Below are 15,012 nucleotides of genomic sequence, written 5' to 3'. Positions count from 1 at the left end.
AAGATCTTTACTCTCAGAGAGGTAGCCGTGTTAGTCTGGATCTGTAAAAGTGGCAAAGAGTTCTGTGGCATCTTATAGACTAACAAACCTATTGGAGCATGAGCTCTCGTGGGTGAATACCCACATCGTCAGATGCATGTAGTGGAAATTCCCAGAGGCAAGTATAAATATGCAAGCAAGAATCAGGCTAGAGATAATGAGGTTAGTTCAATCAGGGACGATGAGGCCCTCTTCTAGAAGCTGAGGTGTGAACACCAAGGAAGGAGAAACTGCTTTTGTAGTTGGCTAGCCATTCACAGTCTTTGTTTAACCCTGAGCTGATGGTGTCAAATCTGCAGATGAACTGAAGCTCAGCAGTTTCTCTGAAGTCTGGTCCTGAAGTTTTTTTGCTGCAGGACGGCGACCTTTAAATCTGCTGTTGTGTGTCCACGGAGATTGAAGTGTTCTCCTACAGGTTTCTGCCATTCCTAATATCTGATTCGTTTCCATTTATCCTTTTACGTAGGGACTGTCCAGTTTGGCCGATGTACATAGCAGAGGGGCATTGCTGGCACATGATGGCGTATATTACATTGGTGGTTGTGCAGGTGAATAAACCGTTGATGGTGTGGCTGATCTGGTCAGGTTCTGTGATGGTGTTGCTGGTGTAGATATGTGGGTAGAGTTGGCATCGAGGTTTGTTGCATGGATTGGTTTCTGAGAGTTACTATGGTGCGGTGTGTAGTTATGCTTCAGCTTGGCGTGTTGTCTGTGGGCGAGGACTGGCCTACCTCCCAAGGCCTGTGAGCAAACTGTGCTCTATCTGTGTCCCAAATAACAAGCTCAGTATTGTAAAAACAATGCACACTAAGCACAGAGAACAATTTTTGTTTCCATGAATAAGACTTATAATTGGTTCCATCACTATCTTGAAATCACCGCCTGTCTATGCATATAAAAATGGTGAGCTGAGCAAACAGAACCAGGAAAGACAAACGTTCTTGCTCCAATTTCTTAAATATATTTAATAAGCAAACATTTTATATTAACAGTTAAACCTAGGGAGGATTGGGGTTTTTTATTTGCTTCCAATTGTCTAGTGCCCAATGTTTGGTAACTATTCTGGCCCTACACTGATATATAAAATAAAAGTATCATTGGGTAAAATCTTTCAGTCTTCTCATTGCTGCTCTGATGATCAAACTACTGTATGTGTGCCATTAATCAATCTCATGACTTTGGAAAGACAGTACAATTCATGGAGAGCTAGTGATGTGGACTGTAAGTCAGTCTCATCAAATGGAGTTCTGGTGCACTGAAGGAAGTGATGCAGGTGTGCGTCCTTCTATCACAAATTTGATTTTTGGATGACAAAGTGATATCATTCCAGCTTTGCATCGCCTATTTGATGGATCATGTAAGCTGAAAAGCACTTCCTTATGCTGGTAAAGCATATGTATATTTTATAAGATGGTGGGTAATAGTGGATGTGGAAAAAAGGCCTTATATCTCATTTCCAGATTTTCATGCTTAATTAAGGAAAGGTGGTGAGAGTAATAAATTTTTTTCCCCCGAAGAAAATACAGTAATTGTGAAAACATCATTTCTTGCTGCTGAATAGTATGTATGTGTGTGTGTGTATATAGATATAGATAATATAAATGTACAAGAGGCTATTAAGATGCTGCTAGCCAAGCAACTTTTCAACTAAATCTTCTATACTGACAGATGTTAGAGGGTTTTTTTCCCAAGCTTTTTTTTACAGATTTCATTGTTTCAGTGGTAGACATTTTACAAGGGGAACTTACTTTCCTTTCTGGTCTGTCCCTATCTTTGTTTTTACATTTAGTAATGGAAGTTGTTTCCCAGAAGTCTTCCAGGAATTAGAAAACTAGATTGAATTGATATCTGTTAGTAATGACATGGACTTCTCAAGCCTGAATTAATATTGTAGTTATGAAACTGTAAATGGGAATGATGATTAGTTCAAATGGCTTTTGATTTCCATGTAATCTTAATGATATTACAGGGAAATATTTGGGGCCAAATTCAGCTCTGATGGAAGTGTGTACAACTGATTCTAGTGGAGCTGCATCAACTTACACTGTACTGAATCTGGCATATCCATACTATTATCTATTTTACAAGAGGTCCCAAACCAAAACCTCATATCTAAATGTGCCTGAACTTCAATGAATTCCACAGGTGGATCAGAATTTTTCACAAAGTCCAAACACACTGAACTCTGAAGGTCAGATGTAGATTCAAATACTGTGGATTAGGCCTATCTCTACATACTATCAGCACTGATTCTGCTTTCTTCAAGTGCCCTTTTCAACTAAGATATTTTAGCTATAAACTGTTGGAGAAGAAAGACTCCTCCTTGTTTTGATTGCTCAGGGACAGCGGAACACCTTCCAAGCCAAAAAGCAAACAAAAAAAAGCAAAACAGCTGTAAAACATCAGTTTAAAAAAATAAAGGACAAGGGAATAGAACACAAAACAACCTCTAAACAGACTTTTATTCTGGATAAGTCTTCATGAATGTGGGAAAAGGTGCCTGATGTTAAAAATGATCCATTTCTCGCTTTAAAAAAAACAACCCTGATGATTTGTGGAGAAGTTACAAATAAGATATGAAATTGTTTTACCTTTAGAAGCCTGGCTAATTTCAAGGTATTTCATGTTCATCTATTTTCCTGGTGTAGTGGGAAATTTAACAGGGGCATCTAGTGCCAGAGGATCTGGGGACTATGCAAGGTCAGCTTGCATCATGGGGCTGTCTATCTGCTTTCAGTGCTAACTCAAAGGCAAGTCACATTTTTGGTCTACTCATCTTTGCAGCATCCCTTTAAGTAAAGTCACTGGAGATATCCCCAAGAAGAGATTAAGTGGTTAATGTGCTCATTTTCATGTATGTTTTCAGATAGTCTTCTTTATGAAGCTTGGACAGTTGTTAAAATGCACAATTTTTACACCAGTAAAATTCCACTGATTTCAGGAGTTATTCCTCATTTACAGCAGTGTAGATGCGAGCAGAATCAGTCCCAGACTATTTATCCTGCTGTTGTATATGATTACGTTTTTTCTGCTTGATCTCAAGTAAATCAATAACCCAAGTTAAAAATAAAGGAGGATCACTATAATTTACTATATTTTGTTCATTCTAAAAAAAAGTCAGGCATATGAGTGAAGCCCCCTTTTCCCAAGAGATGACTCTGTTTTGGCTAGGAAAAGGTGATGAGACCACCTGGCACTTCCTGGAATGTTCAGAGTGAACATGTCGTGTGGGGCACAGATATTGGCCTGATTCAGGAATCCCTACAATGTGGCTGGAAGATGCAGATGTAGCAGGAAAGACAGGCATGGAAAAACATGTTCAGAATGAAATCCTAAGGCAATAAGAGATCTTTCTGAACATTGCATTATGATGTCGGGAATGTAGAAAGAGCTCCCTTGGCTCTGGTGCTAAGAGCAATTTGAATTTCTCTGGCAAGGCATCATATTTTTTCGCCATAATGCAGGCTTGCTTTTCATTCTGAGCCTAATGGGAACAGCACCAGTAAGTTCAGGAGCTTTTATAATTACTTGGAGGTGCCAGGTCTGCTTGTTAGAAGTTGAATTTCTGGTAAACAGTTGCAGCACTAATACATATGTCTGAAACATAGTTTTGCTTAAATAATTATGTGCCTTGTCCATTGCAAGAGTTTGCATTGCACACTCTTATTGACTTCAGTGGGACCAGAAGAGGTGCCATACAAAAACACATACTAAAGCTAACAAGAATTTACAGGGGAAAAGAAACATAGTAAACCTTATGGGGCATATATGTTGCTTTATTAAAGGGAATTTGCAGTTAAAAATAGATTATTTATTTTCACATCTTTTTTTATCACATGCTCAGCTTGCTGCCTCTCAGGAGAAATACCCACAGGAGAGGGCCATTCAGGTAGGAAGGCTCTGAACATGTCATCTGGTGATGTTTCCCTACAGATTATCCAATTTAAAGAGGTTTGGGGTTTGGCTGCAAAATGGGGAGGAACAGATCCCAGACCTATGGCTCCAAGGGATGTGCAAGTCAAAATACTACTAGGCCCATGAAGACAGAAGCAAACATCCTGACTACTGTGTAATGCGCTACCATGCTGCTATTGCCTGGGCCCCACTGTGGCTTTTTCAGAGGGAGACATGAGAAATTTTAATAGCAGTTTTGTCTGAATTAATTGTCTCCTGGATTTCTGTGTAGGAAGCCAGGGGTCTGCCAGTGAAATTATTTGCATGGATACGATTAATAGGATTTGGCCTTTTATTAATATTTATTATTGTGGTCTGATCCATCCCTACACACATCTATCCTATGCAGATTACTCCTGTTTATGTCATATGGTGGCCAAGTCCAGCCAGAATTAACAGTACCCTGATTATTGAATACACACTAAAGTATACAAGAAGGTAAAGAAAAAGATGTGGGTGGGGATGTTCCAACACTGGTTATAATATGATATCTGATTTCAATAGCTACATTCAGAACAAAGAAACTTGTTTCATAGAGTATGTCTACACTGGCAAGTTTCTGCGTCACAAGTTATACCACTTCTATTAAAATGCTGGAATTAAACCACTGTTGCATGTCCACACTGTGTGATGCTGGAGTGCATCCACATTAGCAGCTCTTGCAATGACAAAGACAGCCATGCATTATAGTAGCTATCCCACTGTGCAGCTGGCCACAGGGTATTTTGAGAAAGGTTGAAATGCCTCATGGGGCAGGCACAACATCATTGTTCCATGGGCATCCTACTACATTGCCAGCTGCTTTTCAGCTGAAGGGGGTGGTGTGTGTGTGTGTGTGTGTAGAGAGACAGTGTGTTTTGGGGGACAGTGTGTCAACATGCTGTCTTGTAAGTTCAGACAGCAGCAAGAAGCAACCATCTCTCTCTCTCTCTCACACACACACACACACACACACACACACACACACACACACACACACACACACACACACACACACACACACACCTCTGCCTCTGTGTTCAACAGCAGGAGCATTCCACATTAACGGGTTGCTTTGTGTCCTGGAAAGGGGAGGGGCGCATATCTCCAGGGCAGCCTAGGTCAAAACAATGAGCAGATCAGTCACTTGAGACATTAAGGGATAGCTCTGCAGGCCAATTACAGCGCAGAAAGCAATCAAGTGTCTGCACTGGCAATAGAGCGATGGAGCCTCTGCGCAAATAGCCTTACAGACTCTTGTTGAGGTGGTTTTTTTGCAATGCTGCAACTGAGGAGTTTCTGTGCACAAAGTGGCTTGGCAGTGTGTACATGTCTGCAGTTTGAGTGCAAAAAGCTGCTTTACTGCACAGAAACTTGCCGGTGTAGACAGGCCCTTAGTGTTCTATTGTGTCTTTTAGCCACAGGTCTACATTGGGATGGGTGTGGGGCTGTGCAGCCAGGCATATGCACGTCAGGAGGTGTGTGAATGGTGCTACATTGCTTGGGATGGCAGAACAAACTCTCTGCATTTCCCCTGGCAACTTCTTTGTGTGACTGAAGTTCCATAGATTAAGGCTGGCCCTATCCTTTGTGCACCCTGTATAGAAGCTGGTCACAATCTGCCCTTTATTCAGCAATCTATTTTGAGGTTTAAAAGGCTGATGTTCCAAGTCTTCCTAGTTTATTAGAAATAACTCAGTTATTAGGAAAAACAACTGAGTTTACACATCATATTTACATTTTTCTTTTTGCATGTAGATTCTCTCATAGTCAGATGAGACTCTAATCCTAAATGTGTGAAGAAAAATGTTCCAGCATCCGGTAATATTTTGCATTTTATTTTTACTAATTACCTCATTTTTCACTGCTGTTGATAAGCTTTAGGACAGCCACATCATTGTGATTCATCAGTAGAGGCATTATCACTGTTTTAAAAAAAAATACAAGTAACGTTTTGTAACGCTTTATACCTTAGTGATTTTAAGAGATCGGCATTCATCATTCTATATCTTGTTGGGCAATGCTACTCTGAGAAAAGCTAGAAATTGAATTGATCTTCCAACTTCATTTAAAGTATTGGTACAGCGGTGAAGTGTTATTGGTCATGCTTGTCTTGCTGTCTGCTTTCAATTGTGGGTCTTATTGTCTATGTATACATAAGGCAACTAAGTGTAAACAATGTAGTAAGGAGAATGACAATCACTCTAGAGAACATAGAATGCTATATCCAAGACCTTTGAGATTTTGCCTGAAATTATGACTGTATCTTCAATTATTTTCTAAATGTGTTTTTTCTTATTAATACTGAAACACAGAAGTGTTCCTCTGCAGGAAAGATTGTTCACAAGGTAGTTAATTTTTGATTACTAGGATTTTTTAAATTATGCAACACATGGGGAAGAAATCACACACATCCATCATAGCCCCAGTTTGCTAAATCGTGTGTGTGTGTGTGTGTGTGTGTGTGTGTGTGTGTGTGCAGGGTAACAGGTGTATGCAGTGTATTGGAACAGTTATCTACTGCATTCCTTGCTGATGGTTTAAACTGGAGTCATATTATTAACTGTGTGACCTCTTAAAATTAAATAAAATGTGTATTAGACACTGAATTCTGCCACCTTGATGCGGACATAGTAGCACGAGTACAGACACGTGCATAGAATTAAGCAACAGGCTGTAACTTTTATTAAACTTTAATACAGGGAAGGTCTCTATCCACACATACTTTCTTATACCAGGTATTTATTTGGTTCCAGTGAGAGGGTTTACAGGGCTCCTTACTCTATAACCCACAACTCAGAGTAGTCTCTCCTCAGCCTAGCCCCGAGGACTCAGATGTCTCCAAGTCCTATCACCCTCCCATTTGTGAAGAGGACAGAGGGTGAAGAAGGATAAGGACCTTGTCCTGTGAAGACTGCAAGGTCTGACCTTGATTCACAAAGACCATCCTATGTGTGAGCCCGAGGCCAATCACCACATCCCAGATCTTTTGCCTGTGGGGACTGTTCATGTTATCCTTTTAACCACACTGGAAGCCAGCCACAAGTAGTGATGAATTAACAACTCTATTGCAAGCATCTCTGGTAGGTAGTAAGCACATTCTTGCTTAACCCCCTGTGGGTTGAATGTGCTACAAGGAAGACAAAAAAATCTGGCCCTCTGCCCATAGGCCCATGGAAGAAACATATTCCAGTAGGACAGGCTGGCTAGCTGAGCAGAGATAGTGAAGGGAGCCAACTGTGGTAGGTCAAACACAGAACATATTGCACCACCTGCTGCATGGGTATGGGCCACCCATAATGAAGCCTTTCCTGTGCCCTAAATTCTATGAACTCCAAGAGGCTAGCCTTATAGGTTCTCAGTCTGTGAGGCAACTGAATCCTTGACTAGTCCTACAGATGTCATGAGCCAAGGTTCCAGAGTTGTTGAGGCATAACCTGACGATTCCTGCTAGCAAATGGGAAGAGGTCCCAGAATCTGTCATCCCGAATTTGAGAGAGACCATCAGCAATACCATTTCCACTCCTGGGACATGTACTTCATGAAAAAGGATGTTAAACTACAGGAACTGGATTGCAAGACCCTCACCAACCCCATTACCCAAGCACTCCTAGTTGATTGTCTGGTCACAATATGGACCACCAATTGTTTGTCGCACCAGAAAAGGACATTTTTGGTTCTAAAAGTTTTCTTTCCAAGTACTGACTGCCACTTGTGTGTGTATGTGTGTAACTTGCACCCACTCAGCTTTCTGGCCACTCCACACCCACCACTCTCCCTGATAGTAAACCCCTAAACCTATGCCTTCCAAAGCATCAGATTATACGTGCAGATCAGTCTTGAACAACCAGTCTGAACAATGTATTTGAAACCCTGTTAAACTCCTCCAGAAATATTCCCCATGCTTCTAAATCTTCCTTCATTTCCCTTGTCAGTCTGACAAAGTGATGGGGGTTTTACACTCCAGGGGAGGCACACACCAGATGCACACAATTCCCACCTGGGAGCCATCACCCAGCATGCAAAGTTTAGGTGACCTGTAGTTCTCTCATTCTTTTTGCCCCTTTGAGAGCCTGTATCAGTGTCATAATGATTCCAACTTCTCTGTAGGTAACTGTGACAGTCTATGTCCCTAGGGTCAGGGCAGCATGGCCTAGTGGCTACAGTCAATAGAGTAGCCCTTGGTGCAGGGCAGCATGATCTAGCAGCCAGAGTTCAATGGAGCCACCCTTAAGACATAGGGCAGCATGGCCTAGTGGCCAGAATCAATAGAATAGCCCTTGGGGTGCAGGGCAGTGTGGCCTAGCAGCAGAGTTCAGTGGAGTCACTCTTGGGATGCAGAGCAGCATGGCCTAGCAGCCAGAGTTCAATAGGTGGTGGGGCACCCACCAAGGTGTGTGGTGGCCCCAGGTCCTACCAAAAACACACTGAGGTTTCCCAGGTGGGAGGTACACTCTGTCACCTTCCCTGGGTCACTTTCTACCAGGATCTGCGTTGGGATCTCCCATGAGGCTTCGGATTCTTCGTGGTCAGTTGTGCCAGTCGCCTCCTGTGGCTCCTCAAGTTGACCCAGGGGAGCTCTGATTCCCGGAACAGTCAGAGGCTGTGGCTGGCCCTCCACAGGTGCTTCCCAGCAGGGCCGGCTCCAGGCAGCAGCCCAGCAAGCAGCTGCTTGGGGCGGCCAATGGTGAGGGGTGGCATGTCCGGGTCTTCAGGGGCAATTCGGTGGCGGGTCCCTCACTCCCTCTTGGCGTGAAGGACCAGCCGACGAATTGCCTTCGAAGACTGAAGCGGCAGCAGTAGAGCTGCAGATCACGATCACGGCTTTTTGTTGTTGGTTGGTGTTTGTTGTTGCTTGGGGAGGCAAAAGGCCTGGAGCCAGCCCTGCTTCCCATTCAGGTCCTTCCTCTGCAGCCTCCAGCCCAGAATGAGCTGAGCTTCCTCCCTTTATACTGCAAGAGCATTTGGTGCATGCCAAGTCCCACCAGGGAGGCGGGACTTCCGCTGTCAATAATATGGGCTTAAACCTTTCTGGGCTAGTGCGGGGTAAGTAGACCCTGTCACAGTAACCTTGAAGTACTCTTTCCAGTTCAGTGCCCAGGTATGTTAAACTTTGGACAGTGACTTCTGTTTTAAAAGCAAATGTGTGTGAAGAATCTGACACAGCTTTGTTGGTTACATACATTGTACAGGCTTATTAAGTGGGGATTCAATTTCACTTAAATTCTGTTGGAACTTAGGCAGGGTTTCCTGCCTGGTTTCCTGCCAGCTGTCCCTCCAAGTTCATTGGTAGGCCGCAATGCAGACTACCTCGGAATTAGTATCCTCAAGAGTTCCAAGGTCTGCAGCTCTGGGACGTTCTGCCATGAGGACTGCCCCAGAATCCAGATACTGTTCCTTATCAGATAGAATTTCAGAATTGTGGGATTTTGTTCCAAATCAGAATGAAATCAGAATTTAAAATATCTAAATCCTCTGAGAAATGGACTTACTTTTCTCTGCCCTTTTCTAGCTGAGATACTAGACTGGATGAAAGAAAATTATGTCTCTACTAATGAGCCAAATTGTGAACCATCAGCATAAAGAGGATAGTTAAAACCAACTTTGAGGCTTTCCTCTCACTCCACCCTGTCCCTGAATTCAGAGTCTGAAATGTGCAGCTGAGGAGTGGGCAGAACAAAGCTGGGATGTAATAGAAGTAGAAATACATACCATCTTCTGTGAGCATCTGCAAGAAAAGTTGATGGACAGTTAATGCTGCATAAGATTAGTTTGCTGCAGAGGTGGCAGAAAGCATCTGTGGAGATGGTCCCCACCTCTTGTAAATCCTTTGGAATCTGTAGGGTTTATGGGTTAAATCCCTGAGCTTGTATCTTTGTTGGAATGATCCTAGAGAAATTTCACGAGGGGATCATCTGGGATTTCTTTTCCCTCCCAGACTTGCTTTTTTTCTCACACAAATTCAATGTGAGGGACAATCCAGGTTTTAATCTGCAATGGTATTTAGTAACAGTTATTCAGTCCAATATAAATAGTCACTACACCACTTTCCCTAACTAATCAAAATATTGAAGTGAATCTATGCTGACACAAAAATGGTTGTGGCTACTCATAGCCAGTACCTTGCTTGATCACAAGTGTCTGTAATTACATGAACTGTGAAAAATGTTTGGCATGTAATGTGAAACTGGCCTATTTGGTGTATTTTAACACATTTTATGTATGGGAGGAGGGAATACCATTTATACCACTTATATGGTTGGTTCCATGAGCAGAGGGCAGTTTTGGCTATCAAAATTATGAGTTAGGAATAGAGAGGGATTCAAGCTCTAATTAAATTGAGAACTAAAAATGGTCCAAACTTTGCCAAACCTTGGGGGTGCTTGGATCTGGGTTTTTGTTTGGTCTATTATAGAAATAAGAGTCCACTATGAAGATTTAAATGCAAATATAGATCTGACCTATAAAAATCTTTGGATGATATTCAGATTCAATGATTTGGCTTGGACCCATAACCTCTGGGTTTTGAAATTTTGAATACCTAGTTTTGAAGTTTTACAAAAATTTGCTGTGAATTGAGACTATTCCATGGAAATTAGATGATTTTTTTTAAACCACATAGTAGTCCAAGAGCCAGCATTTGCTTGTCTATTTCCAGGAAGCTAAATGTATATAGCAAATTTTGAGTGTCTGTGTGATAGTTGTGGATGTAATTTGGTTTCTGGAACCAAGAACATTTAGCTGGATTGATGCCTTCATTTTTGTTCTGCACATCCAAGAGCTGAGGGAAAATTTATGACACTGATGCCTTGATTGTAGGACTTCAGCTTTGTAACTCTCTTTACTGTTTCGAGTTATGAATATGTCCCTTTATTTACATATCAAGAAGTATTGTATGCATATTTTGTATTGAGTCACTGAGTTACATTGTCAATATTTGTACTGGAGGTGTCAGTGTTATAAGTTGTATTTTCTGATTATATCTTTAGGCAAGTTTATACCATTTGCTTTTAAAATATCAGATGTTTTTGATCAGAAAATTGACTATCCAAATACCAAATGTGCAATTGACTGTATAAATGGAACAGAAAGCATCTGCTTTCCCTAGTATATCTTAAGTATCAGAGGGGTAGCTGTGTTAGTCTGGATCTGTAAAAGCAGCAAAGAGTCCTGTGGCACCTTATAGACTAACAGACATATAAGGTGCCACAGGACTCTTTGCTGCTTTTCGTATATCTTAGTTCAGTAACAAAGAGCTGTTGCTCTGGCTATGCTACCACCTAAACAAATAAGGCTGTCCTCCCCATGTTTGCCCTGAATGGTTGTATTAGCATTGCCTGGATTGCTGCTGACACAAAGGGGAGGTTGGGAGCTACCTACCCAATACTCTCCCACACATGTAAGTTTTTGGTAGGGGATGGAGCATAATTCTTCATGGGGTTGCTCCGCGGGTGATACAGTTTACACCCTATCCCTTGTTCTGGGCTGAACTTAATGGCTCACCCAGCCCCACTGATCAACTCTTTCCCCATCCTCCCAGTACCTCCTGCACACCGGGGAACAGCTGTTCAGTGATGTGCAGGAGGCACTGGGAGGGGAGGGAAGGGGAGAGGTGGGGACAGGGCATGCTCAGAGGAGGGGACAGAAAGAGGCAGGGAAGAGGAGGGACAGAGCTGGGGGGGGGTGGGGCCTTGGGGGAAGAGGTGGAGTGGGGGTGGGGCCCAGGGCTGAGTGGAGGCTTGGGGGGGGGTCTATGAAAAAAAAATCAAAATGGGGGCCCTTGAGTTGCTAAAGTTTGAGAACCACTGACATACAGTATTGAAGCTGAAAGGATAGAGTTTAATTTTCCACTACCCAAATGCTAATACTGTAAATGTAAATATTGTTTCCTTAGAATCAAAGATGAAATCATGTGGCCTATCATAGACTGCACCCATCCAATTCTAGTTATTGTTATCTCTTTTTAGTCTACTGGAATATTGGACTGATGTGATCTGTACCTCCCTCACATGGAGACTAAAGATGTGTGACCTTTTGGTATACAAATGCCAGGCATCTCACTTTTGGCAGGATGGTCTCAGTATTTTTTATTTTAACTGACCACCCTGTCTCTGATTCTGTATCTCTTTTTCTTTTAACAATAAAGGCTTTAAGAAATTGCTTATTGATGCTAAACAGTGATGGCCCTGGGAGATAAGGGGAGAGATGAAGAACAAGAAGACCTACTAATACAAATGCTTCTGAAAATAGTTCAGCGTTAAGAATCTGTAATATAAAGCCCCCTTCTCCCTTATGAGAAAGGCCCACAGGAAAAATAAAAGCGTTTTATACACTGCCTGAGTTTAAGGATGTTTTGACACCCACAGTCTAAGTGTTAGCTGTCCAAAGGAACAGAAATCCTTGAGTTATCTCTGAACAAGGGAATCCCAGTAGGCAGAATGGAAGTGTCACAGCCAAACAAATTTTAAATGAACATGGTACAAGTAGATGGTCTGTTCAGCTTTTAGTTGGGCCTTTTGTGTATTGGGCACTTTAGTGACTTATGTTTATAAATACCTCACTTTCCAGAGCATGTGTAGCTTAAATCTTCCTATTAATCTGAATCAATTTGGATTTAAAAAGAAATGATAGAATGTAATTATAAAGAGGTTTAGTGCTATTGAAATGATTCATGGGCTGATGCTTAGGGTTTCAGTTGCATTATCAAAATGTAGTGCCTGGCCTGTGAATTTTCAGAGCAATAAGAGATCTCTGAAGGGCAACAAAGAAATGGGAAAGTAGGGGATTTGCTGCTACTGAAATGAATGCAAATGGCATCTCCATTCATTTCATTCACAGCAATCTGTCACCTTTTCATTTCTGTTTCACACTAAAAGTAGGGGATAATATGGGAAATAGTAATGATATAAGTGGACAGAGTCTGACCATTAAAATGTTTACCATTCCAGCATGATGCCTGCAGATGTTACAAAATTGAAAATGGAAAGGTGTTAAAATTGCTGCCGGTTTCTATTCATTTGAATGGCAGCAACCCAGAACTCTGTTTTATGGTTTCATGTAGAGGGTCAATCCATTATCTTTTCTTCCCTGGGATCAAATAGCATTTTTGTGAGGATTATGTCCCTGTGGTATGCTGTAGTGGAACCAATGTGAAGAGGTTTGAACGCTGAACTTATTTCAGAATTGAATTACTTTATAAACACTGAATGGACACAGAAATTGAACATTAAAATATTAAACAGATTTTTAAAAGTTTAGAACATAGGGATGCCCCTTCACAACTAGTTACACACAAACACCCCTACAATCGAGAAAAATCACAAAATTAGACCGACTGTTACGAATGCTGGAACTAAATGAAGTTACTAAATATTACACAATTATTTTCCTTTTTTCTGTTTATAAGGTAAACACATACATCATGTAGAAGTCAAAGTATATTTGGGGGAAAATATTTTTTCTAATCTGTGGTTTTATGAATTACAGTTATAAGTGGTACAACATTATTGATGTTAAATATAAAACGATGCCATATTCACTGCACTGTAGAAAACTTATATTTCTTTTCTCTAAGTCAAGGACTGGGTCTGTGATGACCGGGAGAACCGTATGGTGACTTGCCTGCCTGGTGCGAAGGTTGCGGATCTCTCAAGGCATCTAGATAGACTTATGTGTAGTGCTGGGGAGGAGCCGGTGGTCGTGGTACATGTAGGTACCAATGACATAGGGAAGGGTAGGAGAGATGTCCTGGAAGCCAAATTTAGGCTGCTAGGGAAGAGACTGAAATCCAGGACCTCTATGGTGGCATTTTCAGAAATGCTCCCAGTTCCACGCGCAGGGCCAGGTAGGCAGGCAGAGCTTCAGAGTCTCAATGCATGGATGAGACGATGGTGTAGAGAGGAGGGGTTCACATTCATTAGGAACTGGGGAAACGTCTGGGATGGGAGGAGCCTATACAGGAGAGATGGGCTCCACCTAAACCAAAGTGGAACCAGACTGCTGGCACTAAACATTAAAAAGGTTGTAGAGCAGTTTTTAACCTAGGAGATGGGGGAAAGCTGACTGCTGCAGAGGAGCGTGTGGATCGGACACAGACTTCCCTTAGGGGAGAGTCTGATGATAGAGAATCTCCAGGTTATAGTCAGGAGCAGAGGACTGAAAAGTATAATGTAAGGGTCGGATCAGATGATGAACAGTCACATAAAAAAGAATCTGGCACATCAGAAAAAGGCAGGCTAATAAACAGGGACAAGTTTTTAAAGTGCTTGTACACAAATGCCAGAAGTCTAAATAATAAGGTGGGTGAACTAGAGTGCCTTGTGATAAAGGAGGATATAGATATAATAGGCATCACAGAAACCTGGTGGACTGAGAGCAACCAATGGGACACAATCATTCCAGGGTACAAAATATATCGGAAGGACAGAACAGGTCATGCAGGGGGAGGAGTGGCACTATATGTGAAAGAAAGTGTAGATTCAAATGAGGTAAAAATCGTAAGCGAATCCACATGTTCCATAGAGTCTCTATGGATAGAAATTTCATGCTCTAGTAAAAATATAACATTAGGGATCTATTATCGACCACCTGACCAGGACAGTAATAGTGATGATGAAATGCTAAGGGAAATTAGAGAGGCTATCAAAATTAAGAACACAATAATAGTGGGGGATTTCAATTATCCCCATATTGACTGGGAACATTTCACTTCAGGACGAAATGCAGAGATAAAATTTCTCGATACTTTAAATGACTGCTTCATGGAGCAGCTGGCACGGGAACCCACAAGGGGAGAGGCAACTCTCGATTTAATCCTGAGTGGAGTGCAGGAGCTGGTCCAAGAGGTAACTATAGCAGGACCGCTTGGAAATAGTGACCATAATACAATAGCATTCAACATCCCTGTGGTGGGAAGAACACAACTGCCCAACACTGTGGCATTTAATTTCAAAAGGGGGAACTATACAAAAATGAGGGGGTTAGTTAGACAAAAGTTAAAAGGTACAGTGACTAAAGTGAAATCCCTCCAAGTTGCGTGGG

The sequence above is a fragment of the Mauremys reevesii genome, linkage group 5 (genome assembly GCF_016161935.1).
Source record: "Mauremys reevesii isolate NIE-2019 linkage group 5, ASM1616193v1, whole genome shotgun sequence".
Taxonomy (NCBI): domain Eukaryota; kingdom Metazoa; phylum Chordata; order Testudines; family Geoemydidae; genus Mauremys; species Mauremys reevesii.
Note: the sequence above shows the minus strand (reverse complement) of the source record.